Source organism: Urocitellus parryii, unplaced genomic scaffold, assembly GCF_045843805.1.
Source record: "Urocitellus parryii isolate mUroPar1 unplaced genomic scaffold, mUroPar1.hap1 Scaffold_40, whole genome shotgun sequence".
Classification (NCBI taxonomy): domain Eukaryota; kingdom Metazoa; phylum Chordata; class Mammalia; order Rodentia; family Sciuridae; genus Urocitellus; species Urocitellus parryii.
Window position 1 is genome coordinate 4,155,077 of NW_027553586.1, and position 21,905 is coordinate 4,176,981.

Below are 21,905 nucleotides of genomic sequence, written 5' to 3' on the forward strand. Positions count from 1 at the left end.
CCAGTTTTAAGCCATAATGATCTGAAGTGCCCAGAATGAAGCCTAGCTAATGGGGCATTCAGTAAATGTTTGTTAAATGCATGATTCTATAAACTTGAGACATAGGGAATCATCTGATGCTCTATGAAAGCAAAGTCCAGTTTCAGTTTGGCTTAAAGGGACTAGGGCCAAAGAGGAAGGGACAATAAATGAGGTTAAGTTAAAGTACAGTTATCCTATGTATAAAGTTGTAAGGCTTAGCCTGGAAATTGCTCTGAACATAGTTTCTATTTTACATACTCTGTTAAGAGTAATTAGAAAAATACTGTGAATCTGTTTCCAATGAAACAAATACATTCAGCAAAGTAGTACTACTATAAAAAATAAGACAGGATATTCTTTACTTTATCTTGTGAGTCTGATTTAAAACTGGCTTTTTTACTCTTAAGCAGCAGTCATGCATGCATACCATAAAGTTTCTTGGTTTCTGTCATTGCTCTCTTTTTACTTTGATTATTTTGACAGTAACACAATTATGAGACTAATTCTACCTTAGTAATTATGGACATTTAACATATAACAATTGAATAGTTTCCTAATGTTGAGTTTCTTAGGAGCACAATTGAGTGTATCTTTTTTTTTCTGTTCTTTTTGGTTTGGTCTCAACTCAAGTAAAAAAATTATCAGAACAATTTTTGCTCTTAGAACAATAATGCAAATTTGACTCCTTATAAGTCAGGAATAAAATCTTAATATTATGTTTTTATATGATAGTAGCACTGGGGATACATGGTTCCTTTATTATTGCTTTTATTGTAGTTTTTTTTTTTTTTGTTTAAGCTCAAAAAAGTGTATTTCTTCTATTTATAATGGTCTAAAAACAGGAAAAGAACATGGAGGCAGATATTGCAGATCTTCGAAGCAAGCTCAAAGAGGTTGAAAAAGAGCAACTAAAAGCTGCACAGTATGGTTTACAACTATTGGAGAGCCAAAGTGAATTGCAAAATCAATTAGATAAATGTCGTAATGAAATGATGACCATGACTGAGGTAAGACTGTGGATTCCTCTGTTTATGAGGTTGTGCTTAGCTATTTAAGGTTTATTTTGTCTAGCAGTAATTATTTTATTTTCTGAAGATCTAATTTCCTATCTATGCCATTTTCATTAAAGGTGAATAAGTTAATGAATTCCTGATATTCTTTCCAAAGCAGTGTGTTCTGAGTTTCAATTATGTTTACTCTTTCTACCACAATTTGCCTACCATATTTATCACTAAGTTTTGTTTGTCCACACTCTACATAGGTGACCTCACTTATTTTGGAGCTTTGAATATCATCTAAATGCCCCCATAGTAGTTTAGCAACCTAAACTGTTTAATTAACAATTAATTAAGAGTTCAAGGGAGGAGCAATAGTCCTCCCTTGAACTCTTAATTAATGTATTCAATTGCCCACTTAAGAGTATCTCAAACTTGATATAAACAAACAGAATATTTAATTCCCTGTCTACTAATCAAACATTCTCTGTCTTTAGCATATTTATTTAGTAAATTGAATGACATTCAGTTGCTTGACCCAAAAATCTAGAAGTCTCACATTTAGTCCACAAATTCTTAGGGACATGATTTATAAAACATCTATCTTAGGCCACTGTCTTCTTTCTCCCAGCCTTCTAACCAGATTGCCTGCTCCATCATTGCCATTCAGATCATTCTTTCTCAACATAGAATCATTCTTTCTCATGGGAAAGCACAAGAGATCATGTCATCTCCTTTCTCAATCTGCATAAGGCTTTCAATTGTATTTACAAAAGACAGTCTGAGGGTTTATACATCCCTATGTGATTTGACTTCTGCTGGACTTTAGCAAACATAGGAAACTGCTTTTCCTTGTTCAGGCTATCCTAGTCTTGCCTTATGGGTTTATATGAGCTCTTTCCTCCTGCTTAGTTGTTCCTCACCCACTCTTCATAGATTGAATCCTCAATCTTCAGATTTCAGTTAAATGTCACTCATAGAGACCAGCCCTAACTAAAGTCGGCATCACTCACTCTTTTGTGGGGGGAGTTCAGGGGCTATAGTTACCGGGGATTGCACTCAGGGGCACTTAAGCCACACCCCTAACCCTGTTTTGTATTTTATTTAGAGACAGGGTCTCACTGAGTTGCTTGGCACCTTGCCTTTGCTGAGGCTGGTTTTGAACTTGTGATCCTCCTGCCCCCCTCCTGAGCCGCCAGGATTACAGGTGTGCACCACTGCACCTGGTAGCATCACTCACTCTTAATTCTTTGCAGTACTTATTACCTCCAGGATTGCAAGGTCCTTAAGAATTTTGTCTTGTTCACTGCTATATTCTCTAGTGCTTTGCACACAAATATTTATTGAAAAAATGAATAAATCAGTTTAATTTAGTAAATCCTCAGTGGTATAAACTAAAATTGAAAATTATAAATATAGCAGGTAAAAGTTACTAATGACAGCTCTTGTTTTTCCATATGGTACTGTTCTTGACCACGAGCTCAATACCTAATTGTAAAGCAAAGCAAAGAATTAAAAATCTAATAGTAGAAAATAAAACCATGTTATATATAATTATTTGGAGAAATAACTTATCAAAAGTGGAAGTACTTTTGGAGAAATAATGTTACTTGTTTTAGGTCTTTTTTCTAGTTTCATTTTATCTTATACTTCAAAGCTTCATGAAGGAGTTTGAACTAATACTTCTCTGTCAATGCCTTCTACAGGGTAGTGAAGCAATTACCATTTCTCTATCATGGACTTTACCATACACTAGGCCCCCTCCTTATTTCTAGTTTCACTTTTCTTAGTGTGAATTACCTCTGGACAACTGTAGTCTAAAAATATTACATACACAGTGCCATAACTAAATAATAAATTTTAAATTGCATGCCATTCTGAATAGTGTGAGGAAATCTGGTGCCATCCTACTTTATCCCACCTGCTCCACCTCACTTCCTCTCCTCACCTAGGCATAGTACAATGAGATTTTGAGAGAGATCATATTCACATACTTTTATTACAGCATATTATTATAATCGTTATTAGTTATGTTACCAATCTCTAACTTACCTAATTTAAAATTAAAACTCATCAAGATATGTGTGTGTGTGTGTATATATATATATATATATATATATATATGGAGTTTGGTTCAACTTGTGGTTTCAGCTATCCACCCAGGGTCTTGGAACATCCCCTGCATATAAAATGCAAATGATATCTGATCATGTGTGGAGCTCAGACACCTGAATGATCTGACTAGTTAAACAGTTATTCACTTTATGATGTTCTCTGCATCAGAACGTAGTATGTAAGCATGTGTCCTAATACTTTAAAAACCAATATAGACATTACTTCCTTCAGGAAGTGTATTCTGAGCTAGCACTTACCAGTTACTGTGACTTAATGTAATTGCTGAATTGTGTGTTTATTGTTCCTTTAGACATTGATCCTCCTTGAAGTCAGGCATCATTTTTTATATTTATCTGAGTTTCTCTGTTACCTGGCATATTTGCTGGGTTCTTAGTAAGTATGTGTGGAATAGATGGAAGGTTGAATGCCTAAGACCTTGTTTCTGGTCTTTTGTTACCAAAAGTCCCCTTACTTTTTCATGTTCTCTCTCAGATGGACTCCAGATTTGAAGGTTGTGCTATCAAACTGTACGAAATAATAAGTAGCTTATTTTCCTAATCGTCAAACAAATGCCTAGTTTTGGGTCAGCATGAGATAAGACATGCTGCTGTGACAGTTGATAATGCAGCCAAAATCAGGGACATTTTAACGTAGCCTGATGGTACTCATCATACAAAGTTTTATTCAGATTTTGGAATCCAGAGAATGCCTCCCCAGTTACATTTTGCATTGCGAGTTACTAGGGCATCAGAGCCCCAGATTGGAAAGTGGTAACCTTGCATCTTTTCTAGAGTTGATGCCTGTGCTAACTTCAGCCTGAGTGTTTTTGACATTACTGTACTTTCAGAATATACCTTAGGGATTCACTAAAACTGATGAGCTACAAAGTTATTCCAGATTTAACATGTGGTTGTACCTCAGAAAGCAGCAAATGTATGAAACAGGAATAAGCCAGTTGAAGGTGAGAACTGATTATATGTAATAGCTTTAAGTGATTTTTTATGTAATTGAATTGTAATTGAATCTATTTTCAGAATTATGAACAAGAAAAATATACTCTTCAGAGAGAAGTTGAGCTCAAGAGTCGCATGTTAGAAAGTTTGAGCTGTGAATGTGAAGCTATTAAGCAACAACAAAAAATGCAGCTAGAACAATTAGAAGAGCAGCTAAACAGAAGCCATGGACAGGAAGTGAATGAACTAAAAAACAAGGTTTGAATATATGTATGTTTTCAGAGCAAAAATACCCCATGTTGATGCAACCATCTGTTAATGTAAGGTGATAAAGATTTTTCTCAAGTACCACTGTGAAAATAGCATAGATCAGTTTTCTGTCATTTTAATGTTGAGAGTAGAAACACTGAGAAACAAAAACTTATAAAATGACTTATAAAAGTGAGACTTGTATCAATATAGCCTTCTAATTACATATAATTTTCCAATTTTGATAACAGCAATTTTCTTATGATCCATTTATTTAGTCACTACTGAGGCATCCTTGGTCATAGTCAAGCAGTCTCCTTTCAGAAAGAGTGGTCCCTTAGCCTTTACTGCAGCTAGTGGTGTGCTTTGTAATTCTGTAGAACAAATCAGTAGTTCCTTATAAATTACTATATATTAGTATTGATACCTTATAATTTATTTTTTGAGGAAAAACATGATCCAGTTCTCAAAATATATTTTTAAGGGAAATCCTATTTTTATCTCCATATTACTGATGAGAAAACCAATGTTTAGGTAGATCAAGCAAATTGGACAAGGTGAGAGCTAGAAATTGTCAGTTGTGAATTGAAGCAAGTCTTCCTCACACCAAATTCTGTGTCACTGAGTGTGTACATAATCTGATGACACATTACATACTAGCTCCACTTCATACATAAACACGAAATAGACAACAGCTGTTCATGAATGCCCATTCCTTTCTAGCACCCCCACCCATCCAGCCTTCAGATTGCTACTTAGGAATCCAGAACTTCACCATGGCTCCTCTTCGTGTGGCATCCAGACTTTTACAAACCCTTTCTTTCAAAACTTGCTTGACTTTTTATTGTCTTCTCAGAAGTCTCTTTCAATTTTTAGATTTTTTTATGTAACTTCTTCTAAGATTTTTTTCCATGTCTGTACTAGCTATACTGCTGCCTTAATTCTTTATTGATTTAGCTCTAAGTGTTTTTCTATTTTTAGTAATGAAATCACATATTTGAGTTGGTTTATTTTTTCCCAATAGATGGTAAAACAAACAAATAATGCTTTTGTGAAATACACAGTCATCCTGCATATTACTGACAAATAGTCTAGCTTGTCTGGAACTAATCTGGTTTTAGACAGTAACGACTGGTAATGATGCATTTTCATTTCTCCTAGTGGGTTTTTTTTTCCCATGTAGCTTTCATTACATGAACAAATGTAGCAGTATAGGGGATATTTTTTCAGGGCCTGAAGTAAGGACCAATTGTAAAGATGGCTTAGGTGGTAGAGCAAAGAGTATATCAATACAAAATTTTCAGTCTTACTGATGTTCTTAAATCACTTTTGCCAAAAGTTGGGCTTTTTTTTCCCAGTATCTTCTCTTACTTCTCATGTTGAATTCATCAGCCTGTTGTGGGGATTTGGCCAACAGAACCTTGTAGGCTACTGTGGCTCTAGTCCCCCCCATCCCCTCTCCCCTAGACTGTTGTGGTAGCTTTCCAATCAGGCTTCTGCTTCTGCATGGCTGGTCACAGCATCATTTACACAGCTACATAGTGCTTCTGGTAGCTTTAATGCATCCAAACTACTTGGATGGCTAGAATGGACTATTTATAAAACAAGGTGGGTCACTATTGGAGTGTCATTGGAAGCTCTAGTAGTCTCTTGTACAAGTTTGGATCATTCAGTGATATTTTACAGAAATAAAATACCTTTTGATTTATAAAATTGTGATTTTTTATACTTTAGATAGAAAAACTGAAAGGAGAGTTAGATGAAGCTAGGCTTAGTGAAAAGCAGCTAAAGCACAAAGTAGACCACCAGAAGGAACTCCTGTCTCATAAATCGGAGGAAATACAGATGATGTCTGAGCGAGTCCATGAAAGCATGTCTTCAGAGATGCTGGCTTTTCAGGTTGAGCTGACTGAAATGGAAAGTGTGAAGGTAATTTTTATGGCATTTGTTTTCTTAGATTTTTAAATTTTTCTTTTGCATACATTTTATGTGTTTTTATAATAATTCTAATGAGCTAGTGTGGAGGAAGAAAAGTTTTTTTTACCTACTTTGATCTAACTATCCAAAAAATGTTTTATGTAGTTTAGGAGAATTACTTTATTTTAAAAAATAGTATTAGGTGACCTGATTAAATAAGGCAGACAGTACCTTTAGATTAATGAAAGCTCTGAAAGGACATAGACATTTTCTGATCCTAGTTTGTGTCATAATATAAAATGTTAGTACAGTGGAAGTTGAAATTTGTGTGAACATAGATTTTTCATTTCAGACTATGAGTCATTAAAAATTAAAGCCCTGAATTCACAGTCAGAAAGAGCAGTCTCTAGAGCCTTTTGTTTGGTTCCCTGCTGAAAAATTAAGTAATTTTTAAAATTTTAATAGGTATCTGAAAACTTTGACAGGTTTTTGTAGTTTTAATTTGAATGTGAACCACTACAGATAAGTTAGCTGAGCAGCTGCTAAATGAAAGCATTTTCAAGAGAATTTTGTCTTTCGATTTCTGTTGAATAGAATGCTCTCAAGGAAGAAGTGAATGAACTACAGTACAGACAGGAACAACTTGAACGTCTTAGTACTAACTTAATGCGCCAGGTAGACCGACTTAAAGAAGAAAAAGAAGAGCGGGAGAAAGAAGCAGTTTCATACTATAATGCCTTAGAGGTATTATCATTACAGTAGTATTGTTTCCAGTTTTTAAATTGTTTTCATGCTAATTTAATCTCTACTAGCTAAATTGTTTTCTTTTGAATTTAGAAAGCTCGTGTAGCAAATCAAGATCTGCAGTTGCAATTGGGCCAGGCCCTCCAGCAAGCCTTGGATCCCAATAGTAAGGGCAACTCTTTGTTTGCAGAGGTACTTACAAGTATTCTAATAATTGAATTGGGTAAACTATTATTTCATTTAGTACAAGAACAATTAAACATACCAATGTTTTCCAGGTAGAAGATCGAAGGGCGGCAATGGAACGCCAGCTTATCGGTATGAAAGTCAAGTATCAGTCACTAAAGAAGCAAAATGCATTTAATAGAGAACAGTTGCAAAGAATGAAGGTGTGGAATTACTGCTCTTAAATGTTTGTTAAATCTACTTCATATTAGCATTATATAGGTAAATATATCACAAAATCCATCTTTTCCTTCAAGGGGTACACTTTTATATTTTTTTCTAGAACTGCATGATTTTTTTAAAAATTAGAAATTCCAGGTAGATCATAAGATACTTTTATGTTTTCAAAAAGTTAATCTTGGAAAAACATTAGTGTGTTTAACAACTACTAATTGTTTATTTTAATGATCATTCACTAACCTTGCCAGGGAGGTGTAAATCTTTATAGAAAAGGGAAAAGGAATTTAAAAGTGTTTGTTTCTCACTTATTCTGAGTCTTTCTGGGTTCCTGCATCAAATGAGACTAGCTTTTGCCATTTCTAACTTCTCATGAAGGCTTATTTTAGATGGAAATTTGAACTATTTAGGGTTCCCTTTTCTTGCAGCTCCTCAAAGCATGTTATTAACCCCTTTAATTTTAAGGGTTTTGTTGGTTGTTGCTGCACACAAATAAGAAGTAACAGAAAACCTTAGGGCAATTAGAAAGATTCCAAGATTATAGCAGTCCTTAGAATTCCAATGTATGGTCTGTTCTGCCTGATGTTCCTAAGGTGGTGTTTGGAAGAAAGTTTAGATTTTTTTTTTTCAAGATGTCAGTTTTACCAGAGAAATGGGAAAGGTCACTGATTGAACTTGGAATTATATGGACTGGATTGAAACATAGTTGTCATTTGCTAGTTGTGTTACCTGGGACATATATTCTGAGAGCATCTAAAAGGCATATCTCATTTACAAAGTAGAGGTGATAGACCTTGCCTCTCAGAACTGTCTTGGGGTTAAAGTGTAGAAAAATACTCATATGGTACTTCCCATTCTTATCATTGTGAATATCATGTTTGTGACTGAGCTGCTTAACAGTTTCCCCTACTTAAGTAAAGCTAATGGAGAATTTTGAGAAATCGCTTTAACAGGAGTTAGTATAGGTGGTGAAAGCAGGCCACATTTGTCCAGGCTTACTTACCAGTTAAATGACACCCTCTGGACCACAGTCATGCTTTTCAATTTTGTATCACAAACTAGGTAAAACTATATTAAAGACTTCAGATATCATTAAAAAGTAGAAGTACTCCAAAGTTATGTCTACAACAAAACTAACTGATGTATATTTTCCAATTATTAGACTAGAAATAACTAATTAGTTTTCAAAACAAGTTCTAAATAGTATTAGTACAAAATACAAATTGTTCCAGAAATATGCTTATCAGAATATCTCAATTTTGTTGTGGTGGGGGGATTCTAGTTACAGATTGCTACATTGCTACAGATGAAAGGATCTCAAACTGAATTTGAGCAGCAGGAACGGTTGTTTTCCATGTTAGAGCAGAAGAACGGTGAAATAAAACATCTTTTAGGTGAAATTAGAAATCTGGAGAAATTTAAGGTACGTATAATATCTTGAAAAGATGTGGCTGGATTTTTATTTGAATATCTTAAATTTTCAGTTTAAATAGGTTTCTCATCGTATAATTAACTTTCAGTTTCAGTACATATTGACCCAATCTTTAAATTATTTTTTTCTTGTCTCTGCTTTTCAGTATTATTGACCATGCTTCTTTTACTAAAGCAAAGACAAACCAATCTATTCTATTTTTGTTGTTATTATCTGGTTATTGTTTGTAAGTACCTATATCTTAGTGTACAACTCAGTGAGTTTTAACATATATATGTTTATACACACACACACACATATTTATATCTGTATATGTATATTCTTACAATTACTATCAGATTACATAAAATATTCCTAGCACTCCAGAAAAGCCCCATTGAAATGAAGTGCTCCCACCTCCTAACTTTGTGTCAACATTATGTGAATATTCTGTTGAACTTCATATAAATTGAATCATGTAATATATATACCCCTGTTTCTGTCTTCTGCTCAGTGTTATGTCAGTGAGATTTCTTGCCTGAATGTCATCAGTAATTATTTTTTAGTGCTATCTGTTCCATTATTTTTAGAGCTTTGTCAATTCAACATTGTATATCCACTGGAATTTATGGATGTCTTTAATAAATTCTAATAAATTTATTTTATTTTGCAATTAGTGCAACCTTCCAGGAAAGTGAAAGTACTCCTACATGCCTTTGACTCAGAGCTCCCTATTTCTTATTTGTATGCTTGATTTATAACTTTTTCTGTTTTTATATGTTTTTTCTTAAACTTTGAGAGTGAGTTCCAAACCAGATGTCCTTTTACCCCTAAGCACCATGATGTTATTGGAGATATAAGCAAATGGTCAAAATTACAAATTAACATTGACATGCATTGAACCATGCTATTAACCAAGCTACATTTTACATTTTGCCAGTTATCATTGATACCCTGTTATGGTTTATATGAGATGTCCTTCAAAAGCTCTTGTGTTAGTGCAAGAATTTTTAGAGGAGAAATGTTTGGATTATGAGAGCTTTAACCTGATCTGTGGATTGATCCACTTATATGGATTAACTGAGTAGTGTGACTAGAGGAGTTAAGTTACTGGAGGGGTGATTGGAATTTTGTCCCTGGTGAGCAGAGAGCTCTCTCTCTCTGCTTCCTGATTACCATTTTCTAAGCTACTTTCCTCCCCCACACCCTTTCACTATGATATTCTACCTCACCTTGGGCCCAGAGCAATAGAGTTGGCCATCTGTGGATTGAGACCTGAAACCATGAACCCCAAGTAAACTTCTCCTTACATTCTTCTTGTTAGATCTTTTGGTCACAGAGACAAAAAAAAGCTGATGAAAACATACCCTAAGCAAATTTTAAAAGAAAAAAAAATCTAGTGTTTTCAATTCTAGGGCCTAATCCAAGGTTGCATGTTTTACCATGAAGTCTCTTCAGTCTTCCTTAATCTGGAACAGTTTCTCTTTCTTTATTTTGACATTTTTGAAGAAAAATTTGTTTATATGACTTTATCTCTGTTTCTTCTAAAAACTATTAAAAGTATTATAATTTTAGCTAAATTTGCAGTGTGTCACTTGGCAGGTATATGTAGTCTATCCCTGGGGCTTTGTGGTATACTTTGAAAATTGTGACCTTAAATTAGGAGGATTTTTAAATGTGCAATCTCTGAAATTCTTTGCAAGTTTTTAAACATCTGCTTTTTTTCCAGTAAAGAAAATATTCAAAGAGTGAATCAGAATATTTAAAGCCTGGATACCAAAAATAACCTCAAGAATCTCCTCTCTTTTTCCTATTTTTCCATTGTATAGCTTTGTCATACCAGAATTCAACCCAAAAAGCATTTGCTTCTCTCATTCTAAAAGCCAGGAGAGTGAAATCCTAAGACAGGTATAGTTGGAGTCAGAGATATGAGTGTGAGTTAGATCTGGATTCACAATCTAGCTCTTGATTTACTTGCCGGTAGTAACTTGAGCCACTTTTCTTACCTGAGGAAGGACTGGTGGTTCTTGTACCTACTGCACTCAGGTAAGTGGGTGGATCTTTGAAGAGTATTTGTCAAAGGATGAGAGATAAACATGTGGCTGCTGCCACTGTTAATAAGCATACAGTAACCTAATTTGTTATGTAAGTAATAAGAATTTTTGCTTTCTTTAGAATTTATATGAAAGTATGGATTCAAAACCTTCAGGCAACTCTGGTGCTCTGGAAGATAACACCTATTATACAGATTTACTTCAGCTAAAGCTTGAGAACTTAAAGTAGGTGTCTGGGTTGGCAGATGGAAGATAAAGACTTTTTATTTATTTTAATAGATGGTATTCATATAATAACAAATTTTTAAGTTCAAATTGCCAAAAGAAATTTCCACAGTAAAGAAAGTCAATAACATGTCTTTGTGTAATACATGAGTTTTATGCAAGATTTAATAATTACTAATTACTGAAGAATACTTTCAGTAAATAATTTGTGTTTAGCTTTTTAGATTGGTAAGTAAAAAGGACTTTCATATAGAAAATATTCTTATAATCCAAATTTTTCAAGAATAAGTATCTCATAACTTAAAGGGAATTTATGCATGAATCACCTTGGAATAATGCATGAATTTTGGCAGCGGGGGATGCTATTGTTAAACTTTAATTATTTGTTTTTCTTTGTTACTAGAAATCCCAAAGAAATATATTTTTAATCAAGTGTTCAAATATAAAATTAAAGATTCATCCCACTAAGTTATTCACAAAATTATATATTAACATTCCTTGGTTCTTCTTTTCTGTTACTGTAGCAAAGAAAATGAAAGCAGCAAAAGTGAATTGTCCATACAGCGGAGGAAAGCATTGTTTGAGAGCCAGCGGGCCCTGGATATCGAGCGAAAACTTTTTGCAAATGAAAGATGCCTTCAGCTTGCAGAAAGTGAAAATATGAAACAGAGCTAAGCTAGATGAATTAAAGCTGAAGTATGAACCTGAAGGTATGCAAGTTTCCTATGTTTTTGTCTTTTAAGTCCTAAGTAGCTCTGAGAAAGTGTATCAACATTTTTTTCAAACTATAGCTTTTAGCAAATCTCATTACAAACCAATTTTGCAGTTATCAATCTGTAGTTAATAAGGGAAATTTACAGCTGAAAAATTCAAAGGGAACTGGGTATGCATGAATGTGATATGTGGCTTTTTTTGGATGTCTAGGCTTCATCATACTGACACTTGAGGCTTATCCACTTAAAATCGTAGCATGTTGTCATACCAAAAAGTTAAATAAGCAGCTAATGTTGGAAATTATGCTAATTCAGATTATTTATAGAAGATCTAAACATAGTTTAGGTTTAAGTGCTTGTGATTATTCTTCCACCGATGAAAGTCTGAGGAGGCATTGCAGGATTCAGACTCCTTTTGTGTTTGTCTGCCACCATCCCATTGAGCAGAAAGTTCAGAGTTGATTTATGTGGCCTTGCTGTCACAGCAAGGCAAGATTGAGAAAATTCAATCTTGATTCTCAGGGGCCATGTTCCAACTAAATATTGGGAATTCTATATTTTTTATTGACATATAATAATTGGATATTTATTATGTTTCTATTTATATATACATTGTGTAATGATTAAATGAAGGTAATTAGCATGTGATCACCTTAAATATTCATTCTTCATTGAGAACACTCAACTTCTACAAAATCAACCTAGTTTGGATTCCACAGATGAATAGGAACATGTAGTGTTTGCCTTTTTGTGCCTGACTTATTTCATTTAACACAAGATCCTTAGTTCATTCAAGTTGTCACAAGTGACAGGATTTCATACCTTTTTTATGAATGCATAGTATTCCATTACTTATACATATCACATTTTCTTTCTCCATTTATGGGAGTTCAGATATCTGGAAACACACACACACACACACACACACACACACACACACACACCTAGTATTGGGATTGCTGGGTCACATGTTAATTCTATTTTTAATTTTTGAGAAACTTCCATACTATTTTCCATAATGACTACTAATTTATAGACCCACTCACAGTATATGAGAGTTCTCCTTTCTCCATATCCTCACCAGAATTTCTTTTTTTTCTTTTGGATAATAGTTATTCTAACTTGGGTGAAATAGTTTCTCACTGTGGTTTTAATTTGCATTTTTCCTGATGTTTAGTGATTTAGTAGTGTTGAGAATTTTTTCGTAAACCTCTGTATTCTTAGAAAAATGTCTGTTCAGGTCTTTTGCCCATTTTTAAAATCAGATTATATGAAGGGTTTTTGCTATTGAGTTCTTTTAGTTCCTTATAGATACTACATAGTAATGCTTTGTCAGCCGTATAATTTGCAAGCAATTTCTTCTATTCTGTAGTTTTTCTTCACTTTGTTGATTGTTTTCTTTGCTATAGAAATTTTTTAGTTTGATATTATCTGGTTTGCTTATTTTTGCTTTTGTTTCTCCTGCTTTTGAGGGATTGTCTAAAAAACCTTTGCCCAGACCGAGGTCATGTAGCATTTCCCTACGTTTTCTTCAAGTAATTTTATAGATTTTAGTTGATTTTTGTATATGATAAGAGAGAAGTCTGGCACAAAAAGACAAACACTACACGATCCTATTAATCTGTGAAATTTAAAAAAGGTTGATTTTGTAGAAGTTGAGAATGTTCTCAATGAAGAAACAATGAATATTCATGGTTCTACATGTGGAGATCCAGTTTTCTCAGCACCATTTATTAAAGGACTGTCCTTTGCCCAGTATGTGTTCTGAGCTCCATTGCTCTCTTCACTGTTTTTGTGCCCATACCATGCTATTTTGGTCAGTTTAGCACTGTAGTATATTTTGAAGTCAGGTACTAGCATTGTTCCAGTTTTGTTCTTTCTGCTCTTTAACTATTTGAAATTTTATTGTTTAAGACAGGTTAGGATTATTTTTTTCTTTTTCTGTAAAGAAAATTATGGAATTTTGATGAGAATTGCATTGAATTTGTAAATTGCTTTGGGTAGAATGAATATTTTAACAATATTAATTCTAGTTCATGAATATGAGATATCTTGCCATGTTTTTCTGTCTTTTCAGTTTTCACCAGTGTTTTATGGTTTTCACTGTAGAGCTCATTCATCTCCTTGATTAAATTTTTTCCTAGGTATTTTATTTCACTTTTTTAAAAAAAAAAACATAGCTTTTATAAATGGGATTACTTTCTTTATTTCTTTTTCAGATAATTTGCTATTGTTGAATGGAAACACTACTGACTTTTATATATTGGCTTTAGTATCTTATATCCTTACTGTATTTATTAGTTCTAATAGTTTTTAAGTAGAGTATTCAGAATTTTCTGTAAAAGATTGTATTATCTGAAAACAGGGACGGTTTCCTTTACAATTTGGCTGCCTATTATTTCTTCCTTTTATCTAATTTCTCTGGCTAGGACTTCAAGTTCTGTGTTGAGTCATAACAGTGAATGCTGGTGGCATCCTTGTCTTGTTCCAGATCCTAAAGGAAACTCTTTGATTTTGACCCTGTTGAGTATGATGTCTGTGGGTTTATCATCTATGGCCTTTAATATACTGAGATGTGTTCCTTCTATGCCTAATTTATTCAGAGTTTTTATCAAAAAAGGATGTTAAGTTTTGTCAAATTTTTTCTATTGAAATGATCGTATGGTGTTTGCCCTTTTGTCTGTAATGTGATATATCAGTTTGTTGATTTGTGTTTTAAGCCATTCTTAGATCCTAGGGTTAATTCCATTTGATCGTGGTATTTAATTATTTTGATATGCTGTTGCCTTCTGCTCTCCAGAAATTTTTTTTTCAGGTTTTCCAATTTGTTTGTATTTACTAGTTCTTAAAATTCTTTGTTTCTGTGGGGTCAGTTTATGTTTCCTTTTTCACCTCTGATTTTTTTTAAATTTATTTGAGTTTTTTGTTGTTGTTGTTGTTGTTTTTGTCTGGCTAAAGATTTATTCATTTTGTTTATCTTTTCAAAAACCAATTCTTCATTTATCTTTTATTTTCTTTTTTTCCTCTATTTTGGTTATTTGTGCTCTGATCCTTACCATTTCTTCCTTCTACTAATTTTGGTCTTATTTTTTTCTAGTTTATTGAGATGAGACATTGAGATCTTCCTTCTTTTTAAAAAAAAAAATTTAAATTGTTTTTGAACCTTTATTTTGTTTATATGCAGGGCTGAGGATTGAACCCAGTGCATCTCTCGTGGTAGGCAAGCACTACACCACTAAGCTGTTCTATTCCTTCTTTTTTTGAAGTAGGAGTTTATTGCTATAAACTTTCTTCTTAGAACTGCTTTTGCTGAAAGCATAAAGTTTTGGCATATTTGGTATATTTTCATTTTTACTTGTGAAAAGAAATATTTAAATTTATCTTTTAATTTCCTCATTGACTTATTGGTTGCTTCTAAGTATGTTTAATTTTTACATCTTTGTACAGTTTCTGATGTTCTCTTTTGTGGCCTGACATGATACCCTTGAGAACATTTCATGTGCAGTTGAGAGGAATGTGCTGCAGCTGGTACATGGAAAGGTCTGTAACTTCTGTTAGCTCCATTTGGTCTAGAGTACAGTTTAAATCTGATGTTTCTCTGCTGCTTTTCTGGCTAGATGCTCTTCCATTGCTAGAAGTGGGCTGTTAAAGTACCTTATCACTGCAAAAAAATTGCTGCCTATCGCTCTACATTTAATAATGCTTGCTTTATGTATTTAGACATATATTTACAATTGTTGTATACTCTTTTTTTTTGTTTGTTCTGTAATGGCCTTGTCTCCTCAGTTTTTGACTTGAAGCATATTTTATTTAAGTATAACCACTCCTATTCTCTTTTGGTTTCCATTTGAATGGAATATCTTTTTCCATTTGTTCACTCTCTGTCTATATTCCTTACAAGTGAGTGTCTTGTAGGCAGCAGAGTCAGATTTGGGTACTGTCATGTAATTACTTGTTTTCTGGTTGTTTTGTACGTCTTTGTTCTTATCTTCCTGTCTTCCTTTGTTAAGTGATTTTTTTCCTATCAGCATGTTTTGATCCCATGGATTTTTTTTTCAGTGTATCTATTTATGGTTTTTGCTCTGTGATTACCATGAGGCTTTCACAGAACATCTTATAATTACAATAGGTTATTTTTAGCTGCAACAACTTAATTTCAAAAGCAAAAAAGAAAAAAGCCTTCTACTCTTCAACTCCATTTCTCTCCCATATTTTGAGTTTTTGATGTTAAAATTTACATCTTTTTATATTACATATCCCTTAGCAGATTACTGTATTTGTATTAGTATTGTCCTTTAGGCTTCTTACTAAGGATATAAATGGTTTACATCCCCTAGTTCCCGTGTTATTTTGGTTTTATCTGAATGCTCATTTTTACCTGTGGGTTTTTATACCTTCAGATGTTTTCATATTAGACGTTCTCATCTTTTTTTTTCTCTTTGCATTTGAAGAACTCCCTTCAGCCTTTCTTATAAGATAGGTCTGTTGCCATTAGTGCATTCAGGTTTTGTCTGGGAAGGTCTGTCTTCCCTTTACTTCTGAAGAAGCTTTGGTGAGTACATTATTCTTGGTTGGCAGATGTTTTTCCTTCAGCAGTTTGGATATCATCTCATTCCCTTATGCCTTTTGGGTTTTTGCTGAGAAGTCCACCAGTCATATTGGAATTCCCTTCTGTGTCACTTGCTTCTTTCTTTCCTCTTGCTGCTTTCAAGTCCTCTTTGTCTTTGACCTTTGAGAGTTATTTGGGTTGAATCTGATTGGCAACCTTTGATTATCCTGTAATTGGGTGTTTGTATCTTAGATTTGGAAAGTTTTCTGTTATATTTTTGAATAAACTTAATTCTAACCTTTTGTCATTCTCTAGATCCTCTTGGACACCAATGACATAGATTTGCTCTTTTAATGGTGTCCCAGAGATCTCATGAATTTTCTTCATTCCTTCTCATTCTTTTTTCTCCTCTGTTTTCAAATAGCCTGTTATCAAGCTCACTAATTCTTTCCTCTTCTTGATCAGTTCTGCTATTAATGTCCACCAGTGGCTTTTTTATTTCATTTATTTATCAGCTCCAGAATTTGATTTTTAAAAATTATTTCAATCTGTTAAATGTCTCCTTATAAAATTTTCTTAATTGGTCCTCTGTTTTCTTGAAGTTTCTTGAGTTTTTTTTTTTTAAACCAGATATTTTAAATTCTTTGTCTGCCAAATCATGCATATGAAGGTCTTGGGTTTATCTTTGCCAATATGTTTTGTTCATTTGATAAGGACATCTTTCCTTGGCTCTTCTTAGTCCTTGTAACATATATCTTTGTCTCTGCATTGATGAATTAGGTATCTCTTCTTTTTTTTTTTTTTTTGCAGTCTGGACTTGTTTGTGACTATTCTACTCCAGTAGGCTTGTTTAGACATTTTTAGCAGACTGACTATGGTATTCCATTTCAGCATTAGAGGGCACCCTGAGCTCAGGTTAGATGCAGGTTTTTTGACAACTCTGCTGCTGGTGCAGTTTCCAACCTGGATGGACCCATGGGAGATTCATGGAGTACACTCAAGGCATGTGGGAGAGTCAGTCAGGCTCTTGAGTCCAGAGGATCTATGAACCCCGCCTCCAGCAGTAAATATTTCTAAATATTCTGTCTGCTAGCATGTCTCCTCTGACAGGGATGGGGGGCCAGTGCCAAGTTCTGTGTGCTAGTTCGAGCCCTACTTCTCCTTCCTTCTAGCTGGTCTCAGGAGCATCCCACAGAGTATTCTCAGTGTTTGCTGTGAGCCCATACAGTGAGACTCCCACAGAGAGACTCTGGTGGTGAGGAAGTCAAATATCTATTTCTTGCTTACTTTTTTCAGTGTACACACTGAGTTCTGGGGGCTTTCTGCAGGTGGTACCATGAAAGCTTGGGGACAAGGAGTTGCAGTAACAGGGAACCTTTCCCCTTGTGGGCTTCACAGTCTAACTTACCTGTTCTGGTTTTCTGAGTTCTTGTGAATGTATTTTTGTGGCATATAGTTATTTAGCTTGGTTGTTCTGAAGGGTATTTATCACTGGAGATTTCTACCCGACCTCTTCTCTTACTCTAGCCTTTAAGGAAAAATGTTTGGACAGTTATTAGAGCAAGTCACATCACCGAGAAAAAATAGCCCAATACACCCTCTGCCTCTTGTATACTACAAAAAATGAACTTTACTATGTATAAATTTTAAAATAAAAAGCCAAATGTAAAGAAGTCCATGAATGTGATGGTCCTAACTCCCTCCCCTCCCCAAAAGGTATTGTCAACATGTTTTAGGTTAAGGATTCTCAACAGGTTTCTGCCCCCACCCTTTTGACAGGCTGAACTCTGTTCATTCTGGTCAATAGTGTGGAAAATGTCAACAATGAGAAGTTTTTTATATTGTTTTAAAAGACTTCTCTTTCTTTTGTCCTTTATCTCTTCCCTGATCCTAGTAAGCTCCTGTGAGTAAAAATTACCCATTAGGAATTTCAGGGGTAGTGTGCTGAACTGAACACAGCAAAGGGACAGGAGGATGGTTAGTAAATCCAGATGATCTGGTTTCAAAGGAGCAGCAAGGGATAGCCAATATTTAAAGTTTGACTTGTTCTTTTCATTTAATCCTTGTAACAGACAAAGCAAAGTAAGTATTTTTAATCCGCATTTTGCAGATTTAGAAACCTTAAAATGTAGGATGATTAAATACTTTCCTAAGGTCATCCAGCTGCTAAGTGCCAGACTTGATCCTAAACTCCCTGTTTGCCACTGCATCTTTATCTCCATGGCACCAAGGTCTCCCTTAGGAACCATCTCCCCTTAGAATTTTTTATCAAAATACCACAAGAGAACATTTTATTCATTCCTAGAATTCCTGTATTGAGTTCCCAAGGAAAAATTTATGGTCAAAATAACCTATAAAAGCTTTAATTAATGCAGTCTATGGAAAAGAAAGAAAAAGAAATAGATTTCAGTGAGGTGATGAGTGGATTTTGAAAGAATAGAAAAAAGGAAAAGACTTTATGTATAACTGCTCTCCCTTGGTCTGTCTTTTGTTCATTGACTGGATTTTTCTAATGGTTTTCATTCTCAGAGAAAATCAAAGTTCCTATACTCAAAAAGAGGCAGGAGGTGCTACCTCTGGATGTGACCCCTGCTGAAAACGAATGTGCCAGCGGTGCTGCCTGGGAAGGAACTTCTAGATTCCCACCTCACAAGGAGACACAGTCCTGTCCTGACCCTTCAGAAGGTGACTTGCAGTTAGAAAAGTCAGTGTCTGCAAACACTCCCACTGCCCCTCTCTCTCCTCACAAAAATCTGCCCGTGGATGTGCAGCCAAAGAAGGAGAAGAAATGTGTGAAGCTTGCTCAAGCCTTAAGTGAAAGAAGTGAGAACACGCCCAGCTCTCTCAGGTCAGTGTCCTCCTTTCAAGGCAGCCAGCAGCCCTCCCTTCTCTCCCTTCTCGCTGCATGAGCTATGCTCTTTGTCTCTTTATCTGTCTTCTCAATATTGCATGCAGTCTAATGCCCCAGTTTCATCTGCCCGCCTTCAACTTCTCTAAAACTTTGAGAAAGACTAAAATGATTGCAAGGGGAAAGGACTCCTGAAGAAGGGAGTCATTAGAAAGCCACACATCTCTCTTGTTGGTTTGAATAAATGTGCTATTACTTTTCTCCTGGTAAAGGAGTAGCCATGAAGGAACAATCAACTTACCTTCTCAAAGGTTTTCCAGTAGTCTGAAGACAGTTTAGTTAAGAAAATGTAGGTGAAGTTTTCTATGGCTTTTGATGATGTTTATACCAATCCTTCAGACATTACTTTTAATTATTTTGACATTTTTAAATATCCAAGGTAATTTGTTTCCATTTTTTCTAAAACATCAAAGCCTCCAATTTCTGCATAATTGAATTTGTGACTTAAAAGAGAAAGTGTCAGATATGTGTATCTGAAGGACCAGTTGAAGGGCCTTGTCCTTTAAAAGGAATAGAAGTGAGAAGGTAAGAGCAAGTGAACAGAGGGAAGAGGATGTAACTGGCTGCAGTTGGAGTTCTGGGCATGCACAGCAGGATCTGGGAAGGATAAACAGAAGTGAGGGAAATGGAGGGGAAATCAAGATGAAGGTTGTGTAATGCAATGGCAGGTATATTAAAAATAAATACTTTTAGACATGTAAAATTCAAACTTGTTTCTGTGAAAGTAGCCAGCTTGGGTTGTCTCCAGTGAAATGAGGTTTTTAAGGTGCTACTAGGGCTACTTTGTTCTTAGAAAGAAGGGAACAGAGTCAGGCATTTTCTGTGTGCATTTGATCAAAAAAGTAAAACAGTCCATCGTATGTAAAAGAACTTCCTTGTATGTTTTATCTGATTTTTCTTTAAATTTTCAGTGCTACTAAATGTACTCAACAATGATAAAACTCTAGCTGCTGTTGTTATTGTAAGGAAGACTAATTAATTATTTCCTTCCTTGACTTTTTTGTATAATGTTGTAAGTCACATAAAATAAGAGCTTGATATTCTTGAGGAAATGACAAATGGATGCTACCTGACAGTACCCATAGCGCTAACTGTTCTGAGGCGAGTTCCACAGGCCGTGCATGTGTGTGTGTTGCTCACTGTGGGAGTGTGCATATGACCAGTGCGGGTTTCCATGGCTCACGGTGTGTGGCCTGTATGGTCTTCCAGAGGTGGATTTCCAGAACCGATCAGTGCATATCTTGCCAGCTATGTGCCCTTCATTTCTTCTTCTGCCCATTTGTGCTTGAAAAAAATATTGCTTCAATGTATCTAATTAAATTGTTTGACTCAAATTGCATATTGGAAACTATTTGCCTTGCTAGTTAAACAAAAACAAATAAAATACCACAAAACACTTGATTTTTTTTTTGCGTGTGTGTGAGTCCATCTGCTCACTGCAGACATTTCCAACCTTGTGTCTTGCATGCTTAACTTAGATACACAATCTGAAGATGATTTTATAACAAAAGTGGCTTTTATTGGAAACTTCACTGTTGCATGCTTTATAAATTTAATTGATGCTCTTCTTTAAAGTGTTCCCAGGCCTATTTTATTATCTCCCCACTGTTTATATTTTTCTTTAACTATTCTCCTAGTTGAAACTCAGTTTGAGTGTGTTTTCATTGTCTGAGACAGACATCTGTGCAGCCAGGATCCCATGGTGTTTTCATCTTGTGCATGGGCCTTTTGTGTGTCATGTTATCTTTAAAATACTGCTCCAGCATTTCAATTTTTGTGTTATGTGTACTTATCATGATAGATATCTCATCAGATTTAATTCTTTAATCTAGACCTTAACAGGCCTTTTTTATCAACCTTAACATATTTACTAGACATTTAAAAATTAAGTCTATTGATAAGAATAATTCCTTTCAAGAGTCATTTAGTATTTTAATGGTACTGGAGTCTGCTAATTTTTTTTTCTTATTAAAAAAAAATAGCACCATTCCTCCTTAGAGGCTCAATATATTACGGGTTTGTTTCTCTATTTTTTTCCATAACTACATTTGAATTCAGAGTGGATGCTTTAATGCCTGGAGGTTAGCCGCTGAGTCAATGCTTCAAACAGACGTTAATGAAGGGAAAGAACCTGCAAGCAAATTGGAAAAAGAACCTTGTAAGAAATCATACCCTACTGTATACGTGTCCTCCAAATCCACTCCGGAGACCCAGTGTCCTCAGCAGTAAGGACTTCTCTCTGATCAGAGGGAGGTACTACTTGCCCTGAGGTTACTGAGGAGTTTAGTTAAGAGCTAGAGTGGTGCCAGAGTTCTAAATACTCAAGTCTCCTCATTGTATCAAGAGCCGGCATTTCCATGCTTCTCAACCAGGCTTTCAATTTTGATTGTGATTCTAAGGAGAGTTTCTTAAGTGATGACCCTTCATGGATCTTCTGTGATTCACACTGAATAAACTGTTAATGGAAGGAAGACTATACTTAATTTAAATCTACATGCAGTGTAGTGTCTGGATTTTTTTCAAGTGAAGTGAATATTTTAACCTACCTTCAGAGCCATATATTCAGAGAATGAACTAATATACTGTTATATTTTCATATGTAATCTTTTTATGAACTTAGTTTTTCATTATATTGTAAAAATAGGAAAT

At 34.7% G+C, this 21,905-nt stretch overlaps 1 pseudogene; it reads left to right on the forward strand.

Annotated features, from left to right (window-relative positions):
• The first annotated feature begins 872 nt into the window (after window positions 1-872).
• LOC144252297 (protein Spindly-like) lies at window positions 873-21,485 on the forward strand (annotated as a pseudogene).
• The last annotated feature ends 420 nt before the right edge of the window (window positions 21,486-21,905 follow it).